Here is a 14,422-nt window from a genome sequence, read left to right as displayed (position 1 = left end):
TAACTCTAATTCTCAATGTGGTCCCATCTGTGTACATTCAAATAGGGAGACTAGAACAGGAAACAGACAAGACATATTTTTCTGCAAACCTGAGAAGAGCCCCAGATTTGCAGAAAAATTGAACCAATTTTTTCTGCCCCCTTAATATTAAAAAAAACTTTAAAAATACATTGGGAACATTTAAAAATTCCAAAATAATAGAAGCAAGTGCCCTCAATGTCTACTATGGAAGCTTCTAGATAACCACAACAATACTGCCAGCCTTCCTTGGCTTCTATCCATAAAAGGAAAGGGAGTGAGGGCCTTCTCCCCAGGCAGTTTTGGCCTGTAGACCATCCTTGTTCCTTTCCCCTTTGCCTTGGAGGGAGGATTCATCTGGGCCAGTTCTGGCAGCAATGAAATGGTGATTCACTACCACACAACTTGCTTGATTCACCCAGGCCCAGTGACAACTGCCTGGCAACTCATTACTATTTAATAGCATGGAAACCAGTGTGGGGTAGAGGTAAGAATATCAGACTCGGGTTCACACCCCTGAGAGCCAGGATGGTGTAGTGGTTATGAGCAGGTACACTATAATCTGGGGAACTGGGTTTGGTTCCCCACTCTGCCACTTGACCTATGGAGGCTTATCTGGTGGCTTATCCAATACATGCCAGCTGGGTGACCTTGGGCTAGTCACAGTTTTTGGAGCTCTCAGCCCCACCCAACTCACAGGGTGTTTGTAGGGAAAGGAGATTGCAAGGCCCTTTGAGTCTCCTTACAGGAGAGAAAGAGGGGGTTTAAATCCAAACTCTTCTCTTCTTCTTTTATGATGCATGGGTGACCATGGACCAATCACTCTTTTCAGCACTTGCTACCTGACAGGGTTGTTGTGACCTTAATAATTAATACATGATAATACATTTCTTTTTGCTCTTTAGTCATTTGGATGTGTCTCAGTTCTTCAAATAAATCCAAAATACTGTTTATTAGTAGCGTGTGTAACAGCCAAGTCTTTAAGCACATCAGTAATTCAGTCAAACCTATAAATACATTAAACCAATAGAGAAAAATAGGTTTATTATTACAAAAATAGATCATTTGAAATTCAAAGCATAGAAAGAATAATGTTTTTTCTAATCCTTGCTAAAAAGTAAACTTTATTTTTTCCTTGATTATATAAAGAACACAGTACTTGCATGATTGAGTTGTCCAGTTTCAAAAGCATTTTTTCAGGCCATTTCAAAAGGCCCACATGCAATGTGGTTGCCAGACCACCACTACCTTGGAGCAGCTCCAGAAAGCCATGCACCATTTGAACAAAACAAACCAACAAAAACCATCACATGCCATGAAAACCTTCAAGTGCCTGCTTTTACATATTAAGCCTCTGTTAAAAGGATAGAGCTGTTTGGAACCCTATGGCAATTGTTACAGCACTACTGAATGTGTCAAAGCTGAACCCCTAAAGGACTGCTAGCATAATAGGGCCTGCCTGGACCCACCAGACTGTTCAGAGGAAGCACTTCTTGCTCCTGTATTATGGAAAACTTCAACTTGGTCCTGTATTATGGGAGGAGACAGTAAGTGTTCCTTGGACGTGTCTTCGCTTTTGGGAGGGGAGTATGGTTCAGTGGTAAAATGTCTACTTTGCATGCCAGAAGTCCCAAGTTCAGTCCCCAGCATCTCCCATTAAAAGGATCAGGTAAAAGGTTGGCAAAAGACTTTGACCTGAGAACCTAGAGAGCTGCTTCCAGTCAGAGTAGAGTAGACAATGCTTGATGGGCCATGGGCAAGGGTCCAATTCAGTACAAGGCAGCTTCATGTGTCCTGCAAGCCACAACATAAAGTTCTGCAATGGGTGAAAACCATATTTAACATGTGTGTAACTATAGGGAAGCTGTACATGTTAACCTCATAGCAGACAACTGGTTTCAAAGACCAGGAGTCCTGCTAGACTAATAAGGGTAGTACTGTATTCCCTTTCATCTGACTTGGTTTCAGAACTGTAGCTTTAATGCTACTTAAAATAAATTTGAATTGTTTCACAGCTGTGTTCTCTGTGTTAACAGACTTTGGTACATTTCCATACACTGTTCAGTGTGTCTTCTGGATGGGATTCTTGTTGGGGATGGGCAGTGTGTTTTGCTGCAGAGAGGGGATATGCTCGGAAACCACTCAACATGGAGGGGAGCTGAATAATAAAGTTTCCTGAAGTAATAAGCAGTAGACAACTGTAATCAGCTTAATGAAAATGGGAAAAACAGCTCTGTGAAAGGGGAGGGAGTGAAAGGAAGTCAATTAGGTAATTGGCCCATCACTACTGACTGATTCTCACAATATATTCAGGACTGCCTCTGGGTAGGGATGCTCCTTAGCTCTCTGCGGTTGGAGACCATATGTAAATTAAATGTTCGTTAGGGTTTGAGCTTTCTACATCATCTTTCCAATCCAATTTGTGTATATTGCTAGTTTCATCACCAGGGCTAGGAGACCATTTCAAAGGAACCAAAGACTGCAACTGTAGAAGAAAGAAACAACAAACTCTGAAAACAAATAAGTAGAAAAATATTGGACTTTGGGAATGTGCCATGGCATAATGACAGAGATCATGCTTTGCATGTATATTTCTCCAAGCTTGTTCCCTTGCATCCCAACAGAAAACATTTTTATCTGAAAAGCTTGTTGTCATAATAATGATGAGCCCGGTTTATAATTGCCTGACATGTGTAGGGTTGCCAGCAGATCTAGAGAAGAATGCCTTGTCCCTGTAATAGAGGCTTGGTGATTGGGAATGAACAGCTGAAGCATTTTATGACACAGAGGGAAATAAAACCACCTGGTAAATAAGTCCTCTAAGCCTCTGTTAAAGGAACAGTGCTTTTATCACAAGGCCAATAGCTTGGTTTGCCAACTGCCAGGAATAAAATGTATTGACTTTTAACAGGATGTAATTTACCTCCATGCCATGATAAGCTTCAGCTACACATCACCACATAGTCAGCCTCTACTAAATGGATAATACATTTTCCCCCAGATTGATATTATTGCCTGATAGGACTAGGAAATCAAACCCCCATTCTCATATGAAGCTCACTGAAGGACTTTGGACCAAATCATCATCTCTCAGCCTAACCTACCAATCAGAGTAGTTGTGAGGATAAAATAGAAAAGTGGAACAAACAATATACAGTGCTGGTGCCAGGGAGTTTTCTCTTAGCTGAGGTGTCAGTTGCAACTGGTGGATCTTGTTCCTAACATTTCGCCTGCATATGTGGCTGGCATCTTCAGAGGTGTATCACAGTGTGTAACAGACTTCCCTCTGTGATACACCTCTGAAGATGCCAGCTACAGATGCAGGCAAAACATTAGGAACAAGATCCACCAGATCACGGCCACACAGCCCGGAAAGCCCACCATAACCAGTTGAATCTGGCTGTGAAAGCCTTTGAGAATACAATATACAGTGCCTTGAGCTCCTAGGAGGAAGGGGGGAGTGCAAATGTACTAAATAAATCAACAGTATTCTTTTCTTAGAGGGTTTTTATCAATATTTAGCAATTAGTTTTGTTTTGTACTGGTTACCTTGATAGGACTTTTGGCGTCTGGCTAAATGTAAAAGCTACATCTCAAGGGGAAAGGACCCAATGGGGAAGCAGACTGAGACGTTATCAATAAAGGAAAAAAGGATTCCTGCAAGTGCATGCAAAACAGACAATACATCAAGTAGATCTGGAGAAGCATGGGAAGTTGCCAATGCAACGGTGACCAAAGTGCAAGTAGCCCCAGGAGAGGAGCTGCAGATGAGACCAGAGCAGCCCTTGACCCTAAGCCCTCAAAAACAAACCCTTAGCCAGTTGGAACCATGTAACTTTAATTCGACCTAGACCTTTGAGGGGAGATTCAAAGAAAGACGCAAAGTTGCAAACGGTCCCGCGAAAAATCATGCATCAATAATTAAACAGCTTCCACCTCTAACGCTACTATTGGTAACAAACCATTCAAACAGAAGATTATGAGATTGACAGGTATTCCACAAGGGTAGTGGGCCAAGCAACGGTTAAATCTTCGGAAGGCATATCTTGGGCACAAGAACTTATGGAGTATGCAGCACTGGAAGACTGTTTATTAGAACCAGATCTTGATCTGGTTCCCAATGACTCGCCCCCTCAGACGGTAGCAACGAACAACCCTATTGAGGGGATGGATTCTCGCAATGGGTGTGTATTTCACGATAGTAATGGGGTGTTAGACCAACTAAATGAGGCGGATTGACTGATAGGACTTTTGTCAGCCTTCTTGGCAAATAAGATGAAATGTAGGTATTTTCAACAAATAAAGTGATTTGCTACAGTTCAGAGATGCATTAACCTTAGAGATTTAGTTCAAGCACAGGAGAAATACTGAGCTGAATGTCATCAGCATATTGATGACACTCCACCCCAAAACTCCAGACAACCTTGGTCAGCATGCTGACTTTGATATTAAACAAAGAACAGAACCTTACAGTGTTCCACAGGATAAATCCCCTATAGTTTATCTGGTATTCCTAATGATTCTCTTGGAGCTCCTTCCTGCCAAGAAAGATTGAAACGCTAGAGTGTCATACCTCCTCACTCTTATAGTTTCTGAACTTTTGGGAGGAGAGAATGATAAATTATTTCAAAGGCTTTAGACAAATCAAGTAAAACCCTGGGGACTATTTCACATGGAGGTTCTGGTTAATGTGAAATAGAGATTGTCCATCAGGGTGAGTAACATCCCTTTTAACTCCACTAACTAAACTAGGCTAATGGTATAACTCAACTTAGGTGCCTCAGTCTCAAAATAAGCCCTGAAATAATGGTCGGTTCCACATGGTCGGTTCCACCCAAATATCCTGGGTACACTTGCAGTGTAAATACAAAAAAACCCAGGCTTGTGCGAAACAAATTGGAGCATATCTTCCCGATCTTAACTCAATTCCTTAACGGAAAAGAGCACCTGTGCAAAGGGAGAATCTGGATAAAATAGACCCAGGTTTTAAAATACCGAATGTAACCTGGTATAATTATGCTGTGTGGAATTGACCCACACTAAAAAAAAGTCAAGAGCAGCTGTGTCATCAAAGAAAGCTTGATAGTGCTTTTCCACTACCTGCTCAACTCTTGAAACCCAAAATTCGAAGGTTAGAACTAGTATTATAATTGGGCCAGTCCTATTTTCTAGATTTGTCTACCATCAATGGTTTAATTATTGTCTCCTTCAAATGTTTTGAAAAAATTTCATCCAGAGGTAACCCCTTAGTATCTCCCGGCTAGTTGCTTCATGGATAGGAGAGAAGCTCAGCAAATAGGAAAATCAAGAGAGAAATGTTGCTTCTCTTTCTGTATTTTTAAAAAACACTAGTTAATATTCCCATTCTGCCCCCCCCCTTGACTTTACCTAGCATGCTCTGTGAAGTAATCTGTCAATTGCTGAACTGCATATACTGCAAACATATCACATTCATTATTAATTGAAGGGGGAGAGGGAGGAGTGTGACCATTTCAAGCCCATATTGGCTCAGACAGCAGAGAAGCACAACAGGTAATGGCATGCTGCTTTAGTGTATTTTCTGTCATCATTTATTGCTTCAAAAAGCAATAAAATCATAGTTTCCCCAGAACAATAGATTCTATTGGGCCAAATTCATTCCTGGTTGAAACCATAACTCCGGGAAGCATTTTGCTCTCTGTTTCTACAGGAAAGAATAATCAGCAGTTAGCACAAGAAAGCTGAGATAAAGTATTTAATGCTGGAATGTTAGTCTAATCAAAATAATTTTACCTGAAGTACAGTGGAGAGTGGCAAGGGTGAAGAGAAAATAAAGTTATCCACGTGTCTGATGGTCTATTAAGTGCAGTTATTCACAATAGCTAATATACAGCGCAATTCTATGGGGGCGAGCTGAATCAAGTTGTGGAGGTGGTGTGGGATGCATTGACATGTTTGCTCCCTCCACTGCCACAAGGGACACCTCTCTGCCAGCGAAGAGGCAAAAGCTCTGGCGGCAGGCTCCACAGCAGTAAAATCCAGAAGTCTCTCACTGTGTGATTGGATACTGGCGTGGGGGACGGGGCATTCCTGGGGGTGAAGGTGATGCTAATCATTTCCCCCCATCTTTGCAGACAGTTGCGCTTTGGTCTGGAGGTTGGATTTATGTCACACTTTTACCCTAAGTCCATTTAGCCCTATAGAGGGCTTTCTGGTGGCAGGTTTTTTGTTTTTTTTTCCAACCTCCCCACACCACCAGAAAGCCCTCTGGAGGCAGTGTGGCAGCGGTGCCATCCCCGGCCGCCTCAGGCTGTGGATTGGGCTGCCCAAAATGTAGTCTATACTTTATGTTTGTTAAAGGAAATGGAAGTGTTTCAATCTTGTTACAAACAGTGTGTTCTAATAGATTTGAAAAATTGTTGAATATAGGTTACTTTAGCAAATAATTAGCCATGCCAGTAGAAGTCTCTATACATAAGCACTTTGATTTCATTTTAAAAAACATTTATCTCCCATAGTTCAACAAATTTTCCCCAAGACAAAAATACAGTAAATATCTTCACATACTCTTTGTTCATTTTAACTAAAAAAAGAGAAAATGAGTCTGATATCTCAATATGGAGCAGAATACAGTGACAGAATACAGTAAAAAACAATAACAATAGAGATGTTTAAAGTTAATCTCTGTGTTCTTCGTAATGGGGCTCTAACAAAGCCAAAGATCCCTCCACCTTTGTCAGAATCCGTTGTGTCTGACAAATAAAATTTTACAGAAATTGAAATATTTGGTATGACCAAATTGAAATAAAATTGAAACCAGGGAGGGAAATCCATTGCCAACTGAAAAAAGTTATTTTCATGCTATATTTGTGCATAACTGCTGCTTTGCTTAATATGCCTGATGAATAAATAAAAACAAGGGGTCCAAAATACTCCAGGACATATTTTAATAGCAATTTTAAAGTGACTAATAATTTGCCTTCATGATTGTATGAAGCTGTAATAGTTTAAATTAGCCAGTTAAACTATTAAATTACATTATTAAATACATAAATTATTGTGAATGTAATCCTTGCTCACTTAGGCCCCTTCCACACACGCAAAATAATGTGTTTTCAAACCACTTTCACAACTGTTTGCAAGTGGATTTTGCCATTCCGCACAGCTTCCAAGAGCTTTGAAAGCAGTTTGAAAGTGCATTATTCTGCATGTGCGGAATGAGCCTTAGATTCATTCCAATCTTATCATAAAACATCAACTATGAAGTTTCTTTTAGTAGTTTTTCCAAAAGCATGATTATTATATAACTGAATTTCAAGTCAAAGCTCTCCTCTTATAAATATACAAGTGCACCTAGTAGAGATCTATAGAAAGGTTAAAATGTCTTAAAGTTGCTTAGTGCTGCCCTCTTCTGAACTGTGTCTCTCACAGCATCTAATAAAGGAGATGCCTACAAAAAGCTTTATGCCACCATAACATTTACTGACTTTCAGATGCCTTGGTATAATTAAGCTGCCTCAGTTATATTTGTTGCATCAGAGCAACATGGCTGTTCTTCCAGAATGTAATAACAACTTGTATTTCATGGACCCTGTAAATGAAAGTCTGACTTCAGTTTTATTCTACAGCAGCAACCATTAACAATCTAGGCTCTGCAATGCTCATATAATTCTATTCAAAAAGGGGATTTCCTATACACCTGCACAAGCTATACAAAATGCCTTTTGTTTTGCCATCTACTTAATATTGAACCTGCTTTATACTGAATCAGACCATAGCAGCTCTTTGGGGTCTCAGGCTGACGTCTTTCACATCGTATTCCACCTGATCCATTTAACTGGACATGCCCAGGTTCAACTGTCAGCATCTGAAAGGATCAAGTAGACCTCAGCCTGAGACCACAAAGTTCACTGTACATGGGAAACGAAAGTCTGTTTTTTGCTATTTTCGAACATATATTTCGTCTAACTACAGATTTTCCATGTCCATTCTGAATGGTAAAGACATAGCCTTGGGAAAAACATAGATGAGTTTTCAGCATGTTTTACGCATATTTTTACACATATTTTACACATACCTTACACATATTTTTAAAGATATAACCTGTTGCTCAGTTGTTGTTCTCCAGATTAGTGGGAGTGGGCTTTTTTTCTTTTCCTTTTTGCTATACTGAGGTGTTCCACTAGAGGGTACTTGGCCATCATCATGCAAAACAGTTCCAAAATTTCTGAATAAAAGTAGAAATAAGGAAAATATATCAGGTTTTCAGATCTTAGGATGCTTTGTTTCCTTACAGATTCTGGGACCTTTTCTGATGTTAAAAAATTATTGAATGAATCCGGAAGGCCAAAACCACACAAACTTTGTGGTAAAGATAAACAGCTAGGTTTACTTGGAAAGCTCATCCTCCAGTCCTGTTTGACTGTATTTATTCATTCTGTGAAATCTGCCTTGAGTCCCAATGACAAGGGTGGACTATAAATAACATAAATAAACATTTGAAGATTAATTCCAAGATTTTTTTAATTAAAGCTGGGAATTTGGAGAAACTGCTTAAATAACACTGCAGCGTTATATTTTTATTTTAGGGCCATTTTAAAAATAAGGGGTGCTCTGACACCACTGATAACACCTATGGCAACATCACCCTCCCTTGAAAATCCTCATTATTTCAAGCCATGTGCAGAAGAAAATAAACAGACTTGTAAAAATGTACAGTGAAGCAGATGCGCAGACGAACCCTGCCCTAACCAATTCCAATGCTTGTGGATCAATGTCCAAGAAAATCAGGAGTAATTCCATTGTACAGAAATGGTCCAAACACCACAAGCTGAGAACACAGCAGTGTCACTGGAGTCCATAGTGACACTGTTCCCATCTACCAGTCATGGAACAATGTGCCAACAATGCCCTATGGCACCCATATGTGGAAGAGACCAATCAATGCTTGCCATTATACTTACCAGACTTCAAACTGGCCTTAGCCAAACAGAACAGAAAAAGAGAAGGAACAAAGGAAACAAAGCACGCATCATTCTTTGAAGGATTATGGATTGCTGTTCAAATCCCCTCTTGAAAACACATTCCCTTTTGAACGGCAAATGCACAGGCAAGAAAAAATGGCCACTCCAGCTATATTACATAGGTACTTCTACACTTATTTGAAAAGAGAAAGGGTAACATCTGAGCTAAGGTTTGGGCTATAACAAGAGATACACAATAGAATGTTCACCAAGTGCATTTCTTAATCCTCCCATAGTTCAGTAGGGAAAAGTGTTCCTGTGAGAAACACAAATTATGGGGACTGAATCCGTCCAAGAGGGAAGTTGTAAAGAGAGCAAAGAACATTTTTGAGCCAGCAACAACACAGAAGAAAGAGGCAGGACCAGAATCCTGTTGGGATTTTGCAAGTGTCACAACTCAGTTATAAAAGGGTTAACTGTTTGTATGTAAACAAGTTGCTGAAGTCACTGTTTGTGACCTGATCGATCGATTGGCTATTGGTCAGTCAGATAGCCATTGCTTACATGTTAGTGAGCACGTACATCTGAAGTTATAAAGTTAACTGTTTTTTTAGCAGATGACACCAGAGAGGAGACACAAGCATGAGACAGCAGATAGGTAGCAAGATGTAAACAAACTTTCAGTAATGTAGATGTGTAACAGGAAAGAAATGATTTCTTATTTTATCTCAGTTTAATCCTCCCTTACAGTTTGTAAACTCATTTATAAAAAGCAACTGAGAATCTGTCTCTTCTGTTCTATTCAGCTTATATTCTACTCAGCTTTTCCTTACATGCCGAGTTATGTGTGTGTTTATGTCCAACAAATCCATACCTCACATAGTGAGGAGAAACACACACACACAACTCGGCACATAAGGAAAAATACAGCATGGGGCATTTGGAACATTCTAGTGGCCCTGGAATCAAAACTGGCTATACCTACCAGAGAATGGCGTAGCAACACAATCTTAGCAGGCATGGGGTCCCTGGTTCAAAAAGCCCAGTATGTGAGCACCAACCAGATAATCCTGCAAAACGTTCCAGCCACAGCGGGGATTTTATACCATCCAAGCAATTCACTGGGAACAAACTATTCATGTACACCAACTGCATCAGACACCAATCCTTTTGCCCTAGCACATTCCCATCGCACCCCCCCTGCTGAATTCATGAAGATCATTCATGGTGCCTGTTGCTGTTCAGTCCAACACTCCTTGTGCTTCATCTGTCTTCTCTGTCATTTATGCTGCAAGGACAGTAATGAATAATGTTCTACAATGGCAACAAACCCATGTGGGTTCAAGCACTCTGTATCTATTCTCACCTATGCTGAGATGCAGACTTGAGAGTGTGGTACAACCTAGGACTTCCTTCAGTTTCTGTGCCCTTTTACGATTCCAGACTGTAGGTTTCATTTACTGGGGGGGTGGGGGGTGGGAACAACACAATATAGTCATTCCTTATAGAGAACTTACTTGGAAATTTGTCAGCAGATTTTGTTGGGAATCTTCCTTGTGGATCTGATCCTGCAAGGCAGTATCAAGAGTGTTTGACCAGCAATAGCATTGGTGGGAGTAGCTTTCTGACACCTACAAATATGCTTGCAGTCACTGTTTCCCCTGCTGGGATGACATCTCACCAACATTGCTGGGATGCCCTTCCAGTTGAGGGAACACTTTTTAAGCTGCATGTTATATATAAAGAGCAAACCGTGAGTTTGTTCCTGATGGTCTAGCACAGGAACTGCTGGGCCAATTCCTCTGAAAATTCCCAGCCACTGTAGTCAGCCAGGCGAGAGTGTTTTTAGATGTTCACATACCTGAAATTTCACACCTGGCCCAGGTAAAACGCCTTTTCCCTGGCACTCCATGGTGAAGGACATGCAGCTGGCTGTGTGTCACTATCATCCTTAGAATGTTCGTGCTCTTAGAATGTTTCCACAGATGGCCAGATATGAGAAGTGAAAACAGTACGTAGGTCATAACTCGAATGGAAGTGAAACACATACACACGTTGCCGTGTGAGATGTCAGGTGGGGTTCCCCCCTCACACGCAGGTACCTTTCACTCTCTGTGCCTCACCAACTACTACTACACAACACATATACTCTCATACACATTCAGCTCATCCTCACACTCCTCATTCTGCTCTCCCACACATCTAACCACCACTTAACTACTTCCTCACCCATATTCCACACACATATTGAACAAGCTTGAATGTAAAAGACAGCTGGAGGGAGGAAGAGGGAAGGGATGGAGGGGAGGGAGTGAGGGGTGGCATGCAAGGGAGGGGAGGGAGGGGACCAAGCATCTGGATCTGACCCACCCACCCTAGCGGAGGGAGAGGGAAGGGAGGGAGGGGGAGGGGTGGCATGCAAGTGAACAGAGGGAGGGAGAGGGAAGGGACAGAGGGGGAGGCGTGCAATGGAAGAAAAGTGAGGGAGGTGAGACAGGGAGGGGTGGCATGTAAGGGAGCGGAGGGAGGGGGCCCAGCATCTGGAAATGACCCACCCACCCTAGCAGAGGGAGAGGGAGGGGAAGGGGTGGCATGCAAGGGAAGAGAAGTGAGGGAGGGGAGAGAGGGAGGGGTGGCATGCAAGGGACGGGTGGGAGGGGCCAGCCAGCCAGCCTAGATTCCAAGAATACTGAGGTTACAGTTCAGAAAACCAGGCACGCGCTACTCAGGAGTAAGTTTGGTAAAGCAACTGTGACATACTTTGAATGGCTGCGTCGCCCCCCTCAGAGGGTTTACTCAGAAGCGACACCCATTGCCACCACCCCAACTTACTCTCAGGTAAAGGATAGTGACCAGCCAGCCTAGATGTGTGGGAGGGGTGCCTTTCCATTCCCCCCCAAGGAATGCAGTCACACACATCAATGACATCGCACAGTATCAGCCTGCGCGTTTCCATGAGCATGTACTTCTGGCCTCTGCAATTGATTTGCTGCTACTGTTCCTTTCCCATTTCACCACAATAAGAAGAAGAAGAGTTTGGATTTATATCCCCCCTTTCTCTCCTGCAGGAGACTCAAAGGGGCTTACAATCTCCTTGCCCTTCCCCCCTCACAACAAACACCCTGTGAGGTAGGTAGGGCTGAGAGAGCTCCGAGAAGCTGTGACTAGCCCAAGGTCACCCAGCTGGCGTGTGTGGGAGTGTACAGGCTAATCTGAATTCCCCAGATAAGCCTCCACAGCTCGGGCGGCAGAGCTGGGAATCAAACCCAGTTCCTCCAGATTAGATACACGAGCTCTTAACCTCCTACGCCACTGCTGCTCCCACAGCAACGCGTGGCCAGGTACTGCTAGTTTGATATATTTATACACCAACTGTCTGCCATTGCATTAAAGGTGGTTTACTATTCAGAACACCACCTACTGTACAGTATACATAACCCAAATGGGAAAGGGACATAAAGGCGGGGGGGGGGGGATTCAGACACTGACTGTTATATGATTGATCGATAATGACGAGATGGAGAGGGGTAAGGAGAAGCCCCTGATTGTCCTGTAGTCTGCAGATTTTCCCTGTTAGGTTTCCTGTGCAGTAGTGTTTTTAGGCATGGATATCCTGGGCATTGATAGGAGCTTGAGGAAAGGAAATAGCGCAAGGAAAACAGGCTTGCACTTAGTAGACTGGTTTATCCAGCAAGCTTATCTTCCCAGCCCAAGGCTTGAATGGGCTAAGAGGACAGTAGCTCTGGAAGCAGCACCCCCATGTGGGCAATGCTCCTAGCAGCTGTTGAGAGTTAAGCCACAATACCTAGTATAAGATTCCAAATGAAAAGGTGTAGTGGAGCTACAATAAGGAACAAAGGGGAGCCTACTACACCAAGGCAAAAGCAAAAATACAAGAATGCAGCATATGTTACATTTAATGTGAAACACAAAACAAAATTGTGTATACCACACACCCCAAAAAAGTGCATACATTTATTAAATAAAAAGTTATATGCCTTAATAAAAATATCAAGCAACTAGGGTCGCAAGACTGAGCCTGGCAACTAGTGAGAAAGTTGGGGTGAGGATATGGGAGAGCATGATGTCAGAGGCTTCTCTACTTTTCCAGCTGTTCCTAGAGCTACCTGGTAGTGACATAGCAACACCATCAAAATGCTGTTTTTTCTTCTGCTGCTTAAGAGTGGCAGTGAGCACCTGTGGGAATAGAAACCCTATATTACTTCCAGTAGTCATAATGAAACATACTTACACTGACAATTTAACCCTTCCATCCTAAACAGACATATATGTAGAACTCTTGTTAGGAATACACTGTTCAGCTTTCACAAGGATTCCAGTCAGTCACATTAAAATTATTTCTCTTCCCACAGAGATAGCCAATCTAGGAAATGCTTCTTAAAGCACTCTCTGGTGTTAAGACAACTGGTCCTAACATCACACAGAGGCAACAAAAGTGAAAACTATAGCAAGTTCCACTTTTGCGATGTGTGAAATGAGCATTGCTGATCCCATTTCTCATCATATTGATTCATTTCAAAAGGCAAAATATCCCTGCTGCACAGTGATACAAAAGTGTTGTGAGAATTCTTCAGCGTCCATTTTCTGAACACAGCACAAAAAAAATATGTGCTAGAATATAAGAAGTCCTTGGCCAAGTGAATAAAGCAGTTCTTCTTTTCGGACCCCTTATTCCTCTCTCCACCAGTGACCAGCGCAACATGCCCCAGAGGCGATACTAAAGAAATAGGGCAGTTGTGGGGATTTCCTGTGGTTCATTCCCATGCCAAGAAATCAGAATGACTGCCTTCTCTGATCACCTTGGCAAACTTAGTCAAAACATTTCACAGGATCTTAGAACAATTTCAGAGACAGTACTATTCTGCACTTTTAAACTTTCTGAAATTCTATCCCTGAAACATATGTTTGAACAAATCTTGGCTTGTAACTTCTAAAGCAGCCGTATTAAGTGTCAGTTAGTTTTTATAGCCCTAGAATTTCTAAACCAAAAGTCCACTCATCAGTTGAGATTGTTGTGAAATTGGAAGAATATCAATTTAGTTATTTATTTACTTCATTGATATCCCACTATTTTCTCGAATGAGGACCCATAGTGACATAACAGTCTCCCCTCCTCCATGTATCTTCCTGACAATCTGGTGAGGTAGGTTACACTTAGAATGTATGACTGGCCCAAAATCACCCATCAAGCTACCATATCAGAGTGGGGAATCCAACACAGGTTTCCCAGATCCTAATCCTATACTAGACTAGACCATGCCAGCCCTCATCATGTAAAAGTTTTAAAGACTGTAGAATTTTAGAAAAGTTGCTTTTGTCCCTTCAATGTGCTGTTTCACCATGAACTAATAACCAATGATACACCTGTCCTTTAGGAATTCTCCCATCTTTTTCATACCCACATATTTAAGGACTCTAAGAATCAGTCAAACACAAGCAGA

Source organism: Sphaerodactylus townsendi, linkage group LG03 (assembly GCF_021028975.2).
Source record: "Sphaerodactylus townsendi isolate TG3544 linkage group LG03, MPM_Stown_v2.3, whole genome shotgun sequence".
Lineage (NCBI taxonomy): Eukaryota > Metazoa > Chordata > Lepidosauria > Squamata > Sphaerodactylidae > Sphaerodactylus > Sphaerodactylus townsendi.
This window is presented reverse-complemented; position numbering follows the sequence as displayed.